The following is a 12,539-nucleotide window of genomic DNA, read 5'->3' on the forward strand; positions in this document are numbered from 1 at the left end:
CCCTCCCATCTCATCTCCTCACCTCCTCTCTACCTTCCTGCCTCCCTTGTATACCCCTGTGCCCTTTGCTCCCTGCCCTTCCCTTCTCCCCCTTTGTAGCTGAGCCTCTTCTCTTCTGCAGAACATGTAGGTGAAGAGCCACTGGGGTGACTTCACTCAGCCTTATATGTTGGCTTCCTGGTGGAGTTGGGGTGGACCAAAAGCCCCATCTACAGTCCTTGGGTCTCCGGAGTCAGGGCCAGCCACAGGCAGCTGTGGTACCTTGAATGCAGTTCAGGGTGTCATTCTCCTTTAACCATGCTCACCGAGGCCAGGGGACCACTGGCACCAGTGGAGGCGTGCAGTGGAGGGGAGGGCCAGGGAGCACAGGCCCCACACTGGCCCACGCTGCCCTATTCCGCAGGAGTCCCGGAGGAGCTCAGGTGGTTGTATGCCATTTTTTGGAGGGACATCTGGTCTGACAGATGGGCCCTATTTGTTTTCCAGTGCAGAGATGGCTCATTTCTGCATACACAACTGTAAGGACTAAAGGACTCTACAGAGACACAAGCCTCAGCCCTGCTTCAGGACACCACCAGCTGGAAACTGGAGCCCATCTCTGCACAATCAGCAGGAGGTGACAAAGTCTGCCCCTGGCCTCCCAAATTCCTCTTAGGAGCTTTTGGACAGAAGGGACATCACCCTGCTGTGTATTCAGTGATGCTTTGGGATCTTGCCTTACAGACTCTCCTAGACATGTGGACATGGCTCACCATCCTCTCCACTCAGAGAACCATTCAGGGGTGGCAGAGACACGCTGCTTGGGGCTTGGAGCTGCGGGTGGAGAGGCTGTGGATCTTTCGCTTGCAAGAGACAGACGGCAATGCTTAGCAGCAGGGTGACCTGGACTCTGCCTTCCTGGCCCAAGGTGTCTGACGCCTGTGCCCAGGAGGATGGTCCCTTCTCTAGAGTCCTGGAGGCCGCAAGCATCAGAGAGACTCCTCATTTGGAGCACCACACTTGGAATTTTCTCTTCAGAAATGGTTCCAGGGTCCCCCACCAGTAGCAGCTGGCTATGGGTGTGGCTTTGGTTGTGTCAATCACCCTTTATAAAATGGATGCTTTGTGAAAATTGGAAATTCAAATGTGTTTATCTTCAGGTACTGTTTGACAGCATGGGTCACACTTGGAGTTGGATACAGCCTTCGTTTTTTACTGAAGAATTCATCTGAACATTTTAAAATACAACCTCCCACCCCCCGTCCGTGAGCGGTGCTGAGCTCTGGGCTGAGGAATTTTCCTCCAGGTTCTGCTGCATTTCCGACTTTTGCAAATAGATGGCAGTTTCCACTAACCCTAGAGCATGGAAGACCTGAGGAGGAAAACTCTGCCGCAGGGAGCTGGAAATGCCTTCCTTGCTATTCTACTGGAAGCCAAGAAATCAAAATTAAGCCTCTCAGAAGACAGCTTTCTGGAGCTCTCTTAAATGCTAAAACCTTAAACACACAACTACTCAGGTATGAAAACAAGTGCATTGTGTTATATGCTCTCATGGTTTTTATTATTCATCAGGGCATGATGGTCTTTGATCCAGTGTGTTGGGAGAAATGCTATGCAGAAAGTTTTATTTGAAGCTATGACTGTGTGAGTCTGACTGTGTTCTTAGAAGGCCCCTGGAAGACCCCGATTTCTCCCCCTTTTTTGTTGCCCACCTGCGCACATATGTTCAGCCATGCTTGCAGGGACGCACACAGAAGCATGTGCACATGCGGCTCACGCGGGTGGCACATGGACCCTCACGCACACAGAGGGGAAAAAAATCAGGCTGTTGTCTTGCAAGTGTTACTTATCATATTAATTAAAATCTGGTGACATGATAACACCAGCAGCTGTGTGGGAAAGCCAGGGAAATTAACAAACGTTTGATTTGTTGTGTTGCTAATGTGACACTTATTATACAGGTCAGCCTGAAACAATACCTCTGCCAAAATATGCTAATGTACAGGGAACGGCCAGGCGGTGGGGATGCTGGTGTGCGCGAGGGGAAGGCAAGGCCTGCACCGGAAGCAGGCTTCTGGGGGCTGATCACTGCAGATCACAGTTTCTGAACACTAAGTCCCTGGGTGTGAAAAGGCAGGAAAGCTGGTTTCTTGGGGGGCACAGTTAAGATTGTACTTTAAATAATTTGAATGTGACTAGCAAATGCTTATGTTGGGTTTTGGAAGCAGATTCATTATCCCGTGAGACTGATTTGTGCCGAATCTGAGGGATGCTACTGCGAGGTTTATAGTCCACGTAGTCACAAGTTTTGGCTTCACAGATACATCACGCTTAAAGACCCACAGTGACCTCCATTTCCAAGTCCTGGAGGCCACAGATGTTTCTTGGACTGTTCAAAGCCTGAATCGTTTTCAGGAAAAGTATAAACAGACCACCTTATATGATGTCATCACGCCCTTCTCCTTCCCTTGTGCTGTCCTCTCCCCTCCCCGGTCCTGCTGTCAGTAGTCGTATCCTTGATCTGAACCCACAGGCGGAGGGTTTCTGAACGGCCTGGGGAAGGATGAGAGAAGGACTCACAGGGCCTCCCTCACACGAGTCTCACGGAGCTGTGTTTTGTGGCTGCTTTCTCCCTGAGCTTCCTCCCAAGGCCTACAGAACACCCGGCTTCTCTCAGTAATACCCTTGCATCGTCTCCCTGCCTCTGTTTGCTGATGTTGAAGTGGGGCTTTGAATGCTTTTCACAATACATTGTACAAATCCAGGCAGGGCCAGGTGTCATTTGGTTTACAGAGAAATGGCTTAGTTTGGATGAAAGGTCAGGGAGTGAGGTCAGGGGCAAGGTCAGAGGTGAGATGCCCCATGACCAGGTGAAATTCACAGGCTTGGTAGGCAGAGGACAGGGCACAGGCTGGAAGGGTCAGTTGGTGCTGGGGCTCTTCAAAATCTTACTGTACCCTTTAGGACAAAAAAAAAATGTGGTTGCCTGTGGGCTCTGTTCTAGGAAGATGTGGATGCATCACCAAGACAGGCCAGGAGCGGGTGGGGACCTCTCCTCATTCGGGGCTCACTCGAGGACCTCTGCGTTTGCAATGTGGACTTACGCCGTTTCTGATCTGGCCTCGAGGGGCTATGCTGGAGGCGGGGGCGTGGCCCGCGTGCCCTAACATGCGGTCCCCGATCATTCGCTCTTTCGAGGGCGAGAGTCTGGCAGGCCCAGGCTTGAAGTTACTACTACTCCAAAGACGCGGTGACAGTTTCCTTCAAGCCGCTGTCTGTGCTAAGCAGAGAGAGAGAGAGAGAGAGAGTCCTTGCTGCTGATTAAATCTATATAAATAAACACACTGACGGCTTGTGAGCGAGCAAAGCACCACTGGGATAAAATATGATACTGTGCACACATACTCTTAGTCATGAGGAGGTAATTTTCAGCCCTATTCAAGCTGCCGGAGTGCAGCAAGGTTAGCTTCGCCAGCGACACTTCCTTTCTCTAAATCCAGTTGCTTTAATTAAGCCTGCGTGAGAGAACTGGCATTTCAAAATACAAAGACGGTTAACTCAGAGGGGAAAAATAGTTTATTTAGCTTTGAATGGATTTTTTTTTGGCTTTGAAGAGCTTGTTTTTTTTTTTTTTCCTAAATATTAAATTATTAATGAGAGAGTGAAAGTGATAAACGGTGGATGACACTGTTGGTTGTGGCTATTGGATACACACGAAAGCAGGGGTAATTTCTATGTGGCTTGGGAGCCTCTTCCCTTTTTCCTGTGAGATTCTTGCTGAGGATGCAGGAGAGTGTTTGTGTGAACTTCCTGCCTGGAGGCAGTCTGGGATGTCCCCATGTGTTCATGCTGGGGCCACAGGCTCAGGACAGAGACATCAGGGCTTGATCTGAATCTCTTAGATAAGTGTTATCCAATACCATTATATGTAAATATGAAGCCACTTAATGATGATGAGAGTGCCGGGTATATCATTCTGTCAGGGTGAGCTGAATGGCTACAAGATAAACCAAGCTGTGTAACCCCCTCAAAATAATAATAATAAGATAAAGACATAGAAGAGAAAAAAATCCTGCCTGGGATGGCCAAAGACATCACATAGGCCCTCACCCGTGCCACAATAAAAGCTGACCAGGCCTGAGCCTGTCCTACTGTGTTAATGGACATTAAAAACCAAAACCAAAACCAAAACAATGGCTAGTTAATATCATAGAAATTTAAGAACCAATCACTGACTGTATGTGTGTGTGTGTGTGTGTGTGTGAGTATGTGTGTTGGGGAGGAGGGACCTGGCTCACCCCTACTCACCCCTTTTTGCTCTTTCAGAGCACAGAGCCCAAAATCCAGTGGCAGAACTCCTTTAGAAGGCCGTAGCTCAGCAAGTTCTGGCCAAGCCCTGTGACACAAGGGGGAGCTGCCGCTGCTGATGGCTGATCGCTGTACCCAGTACTTTGGCCTCATCTATTTCGTACTTGTTTTTCATTCCACGAAGGGAAAAAAGAAAATCAATGACCTCAGACTGAAGCGTTCTCCCATCTGGAATAATGCTGTCCCGCTGGCAGTTCTTGCTTTTTTTTTTTCCTCCGCCTGTTTTTATCATTCTTTCTTTTAATGCTGCCCTTCAACTAGCTTTTCAAGCCCTCCGACTCCCTTCCTGAATAGCTGCGCTGACTACTTAGCCTCCCAGCCTGTCCTGCCCTCCCCACAGCTGGCTTTCTTTGGGGAGGAGGCTCTGAACGCTTTCAGAATTTGCAGTCTGGCCACTGTGGCTCCTTGCAGTCATGCTCATCTCATCGTTCTTTGTAGGCGACCTAGAACGGTGAATACACACAACACAGCAGAGCCTGTTGTAGCTCTCTATCTGCTTAAATAAACCAGGAAGCTACTATATGAAAACACAGCGTTTATGCTTCCAGCCCTAACCAGAGGGCACATGTCATTGAGCCTCAAAGCTATTGTGTGTTCCGGTGCTGAAGAGAGGCTCAGTTTTTGGTTTGGTCTCTCTCTCTCTGTCTCTCTCTCTATATGTGTGTGTGTGTGAGAGAGAGAGACAGAGAGAGAGAGAGAGAAAAAGAAAGAGAGAGGGGGAGAGAGAGAGAGAGAGAGAGAGAGAGAGAGAGAAAGGCCTGAGTCATATAAGCATTATGAATTTGTGTGATTAATTGATATGGCACTTAGTTGTTTTGTTGCTTAGGAGTGAGGCCTAGATTTTGGCTTCTGCTACATCACCACGGTGACTCTGAACTGTCTTTTATTTAGAGTGAATTGAACATTATTCTGGCCATCACACTTCTCTGCCTGCCAACAAGGATATTAATATATTACTTATTTCCACTAATTTCCTGCAAATGCCGGGGAGGGTGTGGTATGGAGAAAAGACATTTGAAACATACCATTTGGATTTTAAGGACAGAATTTGAAAAAGAGCAATTTCCATATATCAACACTTTTTGGTGTGATCCATGAAACATTTTGATATGATTTAGCAAAAACAGTTTTTGCATTGGGCGCGTTGTAGCGGCCTCATCTGCATCTCTAAAGATTGCAGAATGGAATCACATTAGGTAAAACTCAATGCCAAGAAAGGAGCTCTCCGCCGATGCAGTCCTCGGTAGAAATCTGAAACGCACAGAAGTCATACAATTCCGGGTTCCGGTTCTGACAGTAATTACAGGCCGGCCAGATTTGCATAGTTTGGCATTGCAGACACCATTAGACTTTCTAGCTTCATATAGAAGCCGCATCGCCTTTGCGCAGCCCAACAATTGCTGGGAAGGAGGGCTTGGAGGTGATGAATAAATTGAAAGCTGTGGCTTCTCTCAGTTTAATCACAGTGTGTATTTCCAAAGTGAAGCTGTGGGAAGAGAGTCTTTTCTTATTAGAAGTGGCAGCTGTGACATGAAGCAGGCCCCGAGGCAGAACTGTGGGAGGTACAGCTCTGCCTTGGGTAGGATCGTGTGGTGTCAGGCTGGGGTCCATCTGCCAGCCCTACAACTCAGCTCGCTTCCAGCAAAGGCCTTATCAAAGACAGCTTCTTGGATGGGCATGTGTGGGGATAGACCTAAAGAGCTGCAGTCGCACCCAGCCTTGCCCCTCTCCTCTTCTTTCCATTTCAAAACCAGGGGAACTGACACATGGAGCTAACTTGCCTCCTCTACTCCCTATTTCTTCTACCCAGGCTTGACATTGGAGATTGTCTCTTGTTGGGGTTACAGGCTTCCTCCAGCCGAGACCCCATCAACTCTACATTCCACTTTAGCTTTTCCTTACCATACTGCCACCACTACCATCAGCAACACTGCAACCACTGCTTCCCCACTTTACCATCACCACCACCATCAGTGTCACCACTACCACCAGCACTACCAGCACCAGCACCAGCACCAGCACCAGCACCAGCACCACCAGCACCATCACCACCAGCACCATCACCACCAGCACCATCACCACCAGCACCATCACCACCAGCACCATCACTATCACCATACCATCAGCACCAGCACCATCATCATCATCATCATCACCATCACCATCACCACCAGCACCATCACTGCCACCAGCACCATCAGCACCAGCACCATCATCATCATCATCATCACCATCACCATCAGCAGCACCACCATCACCACCACCGTCACCACCACCGTCACCATCAGCACCACCACCATGATTTTTCTGCTCCATTCCAAGGCACTTAAAAACACTGAATTGTACCATTTATTTGTATTGACATACACAGATTGTACAAAAGAGTTGGTTTCATGGCAACACTTTTATACATGTGTATAAGGTAATTACCTTAGTCAGATCCTCCCACCAACGACCCACACTTACCTCCATTCCCTCCCACCATTCCCCTTCTCATTCCCCAATATCTCCCTTTTACTCACGTATCTTTTTTTATGATGCCACATATGAGAATTAAGAAAAAAAAAAGCTACGCAGTTTCTATCTCTTAGCTAAATATAGCTTATTTCTCTTAGCATGCTGTTCTCCAGTTCAGGCTGTTTTCCTGCAAACAGCACAATCTCATTTTTCCCGGTGGCTGGTGACATCTTTGCGGGTACAGGGCAGATGTTACCCACTTATTACCCACTTATCAGCTTCGGGCACCGAAGCTGAGTCCAGGTCTTGGCTTTTGTAGATAGTGAATATGGTATGCAGACATGTCCACACTCAGCTCTGCTCGCCTGGCTGTGTGCACCCGATACTTCTGGTAAGTGGTTGGCTGTTCTGGATCCTTCTCGGTTGTGCAGTGTGAAGAAAGGAAGGGTTGGTGGTGATGAGGTCAGGGTTGAACCAGCCTTGAATGGCATATGCTGTTCCATGTCCCTTCCTGCTTCACTGCAGCCTCCCGCCCCCCTTCTGCTGGCTTGTATCACCAAGGACCAGCAGGCCCAGAATAGACCTTAAAGGCACAGGCAAGTAACTGCAGAGTTTAAACCCATCTCACTGGAGGCTCTGCCCGGATACCCAACTGGGAGCAGGCAACACTGGGGGAGTTTCCAGTCTAGCTACTCCAAGGAGCCCAGAGGGGAAGTCCTGCCTGCCGATGTGTGAAAAAGCACAGATATTTAACAGAGGACATAAAGACACCTGAGGAAGGGAATGGGTTTTCCAAGGCTGAAGTTTTTCCAAGCATCTTTGTTGAGGCTGACTTGTTTGATATGTCCCAGTGGGCAGAATCTAGAAACAACTGACACTGGGCTATGGGACTTACCAGCTCAGTAAGCAAATTACTTTTTGGTACCTAAGACTCATGCACCCAGTCCACTCATTTTTTTTTTCCCTGAAAAATGTAACTGTTAAGTACAGGCATTATTTGTTCATTCACTTCTAATTTCTAATGATAACCAAAGCGACATTCAATTTAGAAGCCTGTATCAAAGCGATCAAATGCCTAAGTGCCCTTGTAATTAAATTTACTTTTTATCACGCTCCGCTTAATTGCACATTGACTTTCTCTCGGCATCCTTGGGGCACACTCAGAGCAGGAGGACTGCCTGGCCAGGGAGTGGGGAGCCCTTTGCTCCACCTGACCTGTGGTCCCCTTATTTGGCTCTTCTGGGGGTTCATGGAAAGGGTGGCATCTAAGTGATACAGGGGTTGAGACATCCCTGGGGACACTCATGCTCTGCTATGCCTGGGTTATCTTCACTGAGGAGGACACTCTCCTTGGGGCTTCTGTTTGTCCAAGATGGGTGCAGGGCCATGCCAGACTCCAGCGGACACATAGAGATGCACTGATTCTGGGGAACTCCCATTTCAGAGAGGACTGAATCAGTGGCTCCCCAGGCAGTGTGAAATGCCTGCTGAGGCCCAGGCCTAAAGCAGCAGCATGTGTCTCCTGGGAGAGGAGGCTGGGGAGGTGTGCTCTGGAGTGCAGGGGCAGTGGCACCCAGCAGGGCCAGGGCTGAGCCAGAAGGAAAACCCGCCCCCTCCAAGGCCAAGGAAGGACTGTCACAGGCATGTATCAGGAGTGGTTGTAAACAGTGAGGCACGACTAATTTTAAAGCAGCTCCTTGGGACAGCTTAGGAAATTAAAGTGGGGAAGACCCACAGTGGAAGTCATTTCTGGCTTCTGAATGAGCTTCTTGGAGTCTCAGCAGGAAAAACGCATCATTCTCATGGTTGAGTTTCTCAGGCAGCCAGACAGACATGGCATATGCTCACATCCGACATGGAACAGCTTTCTAGGCAACTGTTCTCTGGGAGCTGACATTAGCCGGGGCAAGAGCTTCCACAGAAACAAAGTCGCTCCTCAGTAATGTTTTTCTATGAATAAAAACTTTATTGAGTGGTTGGAAGCCATATAGAAGGATCAATATCCTTGGCACATAAAAGTGTCTCTGATAACAACATAGTGTTGGGAGTTAATCTCATAAATTCAGCTTCTCAGGCAGCATTAACTGCAGTGCTATATACACACAGAGTTTAGAGGGAGCCTATATGTCCAGGCTATCCCACGGTCTCTCTTTCACCACAATCCCTGCAAAGTCCCTCTTCATAGAATCTGACTGCCATCCCTCATCTTTATGGGAGCATCTGGCTTCGTTGTGGGGCTGGAATGAAGGCAGAGTCCATTCTCTAAACCAAGGCATAAATAGGACCACTCGGAGCTGTCTGTGAACCCCAAAAGCTGTTCACTTTTTCTGGAGCAGAAAGGAAGGTGGCCAGAGGAGCTGGGTTGAGTATGGTGTTCTGCAGAGAAAGGAAGCACATGATAACTGTTGGGTTTGGAGTGGACAGGGGACAGTGAGGACACAGTTAGAGGACTGCATTCCTGGAGGCAGAGGGTCCGTAGAAGCCATGAAGATGAAGCTGGCATGGAGGCAGAGGTGACGTCTCCGCTTCAAGCTCTGACATCATAGAGGAAGCAGCTAGCTTTTGCTTTAACTGACTACATACCCAGAGCAAAAGCTGGTCCCTGTGGTGTCTTGCTTGGACAGTGACGTGTGGTGGAAGTGATACCCTGGGGCCCCGCAGGCACAGCTTGCTTGACTTTTGTATGTGTGTGCTGGTCTGCAATGCTCTTTTTTCTGGCAGCCCGTCGCCATGCAGGAAAAGCTTTGTTGGGGACCACACAATCTCTTATCACCCGTCCTGGATGACGTTAGCTGTGCGGGAGGGCTTTCTGCAGCATCTCTTGGTCTGCTCTTTCTCACCCTGTTCCTAGCTCTGTGTATAGCTCTGCTGAGGTTCTGTGCATGTGCTGAAGCCTGGCTTGGTGGTTCCCTAGGTGAACATGAGTAAATCAAACTTCCCAGGCTTAGGTTCCTTTCCTGTGAAATGTGGCCATCACTGTCTCATGTGTCCAACATCGATGCAAATAGCAAAGTGGAGGATACAGAGTCTCCCTCTATCTATGCCCTTGGTGACATTCAGCTGTCCCTGTGGTTGTTCTCAAACTGAAAGTGCCATTATAAACCCAGGAACCCTCCAGCTTAGGGAGAAGAAATAGAAGAAAAATAAATTGGCTCATTAGTATGTAAGTAATTAGGAGCAGAGCCAAGACCAGGCTTTTAACTCCATCCATCAGCCCCTCCTGTTCCCTTGTCTCTTCATCTACAACCATCCATCCGTCCTTTCATTCACCCACCCATTCAGCCACACCTCCCCACCATTCCACTCATCCATCTGTCTATCCACCCATCCATCTATCCATGCATCCACCCATCCACCTACCTACCTTTCATCTGTCCATAGGTCTACCCACCTAACCATCCTACCAACTATAAACCCATCCATCTATCCAACCACCTGCACACTTTACATTGGCCAACTCACCTACATACATATATATGTACTAAATTACTCTCTCTCTCTCTCTCTACCTGTCTCATACACTCAGCCATCCATCTGCTTGCAATCCTGTATGTATCTGCTTGGACTCTTCCTCCACATATCCAGCCAGCCATCTATTGACCTGTCCATCCACCCATTCTACCATCTATGCATTCCCCATATCCTCCCATCCGTCCGTCTGTCCGTCCATCCGTCCACCCATCCACAGCCATCCTACCTATTCACTCATCAATCTACCCATTTTTTTCTCTCCACGCATAGCTCATACTCTTCCCATCCATCCACTAGTCCGTCTTTCTGTCCACCCACTGACCCACTTGACCTATCAGTCAACTCATGTCTCATCGTGCACGCACACTCTTCCCATCCACACTCTGTTGGACGGCCGCTGCCGATGCACATTGCTACAGATGATCCCTGGAGGGAGCTCAGAGTTCCCAGGTTCAAGACTGTCTTAGCTCAGAGTGGCAGGGTGTAGAAGCAGTCACACGGGTGTGGGTAGACAGAGTACCTCGTGAGGAGGAGTCCTCATTGGCATGCCCTCCATGTCAGGGGCAGCACCTTGAAGAGTGCCAGGGTGTGAAACTGGCAGGAGAGGAACTGTGCTCTGCCGCAGAGCCTGCTCCTGCCTGGGAGCTGTTGGAAGGTAGGATCTATCCTGCAGGGGAACTGCTCCACAGTCTGCATCTTCACAGCATCTTCACAGTGCGTGTGTGTGTGTGTGTGTGTGTACACTTGCGCACAGTTGTGCTTCCATCTGTGGTATGTGAACCTCTTGCTTCCTGCTGTGTTTGTTAAATACAGGTGCTTGCTTTGAGACATTCTGATTCAAGGACCTTGTTTTTCTCTGTAGTAATGAGGATATGGTCCTACACTTCTCCCTGTCTTACTAATGACATTGTGTGATAGACAGCTTCCTGAGAAAGTTGCATTTGGAAACACCCCTCCCAAAACACATCCCCCCCCACACACACTATTTCATAAGCAGACCAAGAGGATACGTAGTTCTAATGAAAAAAGCAGGGAACAAATCACATGTGAAGTCACAGGCATCACTCCTGTAATCTCAAGGAACCTGCCCCCAAGGACAGGCCTGGGTCTTTGTGGCAGTTGCACCTTGGGATCACAGGTGAGCCTTTGGCTAGACTGGCCTTCGGATAGTCTGTGGATCGTGCCAGAAGCCCTTCCTGGACTCTCAGCTGCTGGCTTGGGACCAGCATTCCTTGCAAACTTGTCTTTGCTTCCAGCTGCACTGCCCTGGGTTACTTCTGCTCTGCCTCCAGCCCCCTCCCCGCAGTCACACTGCTACCCGTGCAACGAGAGGGCTGCCAGGCCTTGCCTGAACCGTGGCAGCTGACAGGCGTGCTCTCTGGCATTGCTTTTGCAGCATGACATTGAGACACATTCACACCCCAGTGAGGGGGGTGACCCTGGTGACCTCCTTCAAACCCACACAGGTCTCTGCTGCCTCAGAGAGCCAGCTTTCTCCTCCATCCTGCCCTGTTCTCCGGCTGGCTGATCTCTATTTGCCTGTGGCTTCCTGGTGCTTCCAGAAGAATGAAAAGGCCCAAGAGATGGGAGAGGTAATTGCTAGCACAAGGATATGAGGATGTGCACGCTTGATTTTTTTTTTTTAAACTCTAAATAAAATCAGCTAGTTAAGTAAAAACAACATGAGATCGTCACACACTGTCTGACTCCAGTGTCTGTGACTTCTCAGCTCTTTTGTTGGGCCCTCAATTCAGGCCTCATCTTTGGGCTCACAACTTGCTTCTCCTCCCCAGGTTTCACGTTTTGGAGCTGGTCGCTTTGTCCTTCAAGTAGTTCCAATCGAGTCTGCAGCTTCCCCTGTAAAACTCTGCTTCTCCTAATTCCAATTCGAGATGTAAATCTTCTCTCTTTCTTGCACTAAGTATTTTTGCCATCTTCTGTAAATTATGCAATCCACTCAGATATTAATATTTTAAAATTTATTCATTTTGTATGTGTAAACATTCGGTCTGCATGGATGTCTGTGTGTCACAGGTGAGCCTGTACCTGTCAAGGCCGCAAGAGGTCCTTTGGATCCCATGAAACTGGAATTACAGTTATGAGCCACTGGGAAGTGAACCCAGGTCCTCTGCAAGAGAAGCCAGTGCTCTTGACAGCTGACCCATCTCTTAAGCCCTCAGATATTAAGATTTTTTTTTAAAAAGTTACTTTATTTCATACTGTCTTCTCCTTACATTTAGCATGGGCCTTTTGTATAACAGCCA

The sequence above is a fragment of the Meriones unguiculatus genome, chromosome 4 (assembly GCF_030254825.1).
Source record: "Meriones unguiculatus strain TT.TT164.6M chromosome 4, Bangor_MerUng_6.1, whole genome shotgun sequence".
Taxonomy (NCBI): Eukaryota; Metazoa; Chordata; class Mammalia; order Rodentia; family Muridae; genus Meriones; species Meriones unguiculatus.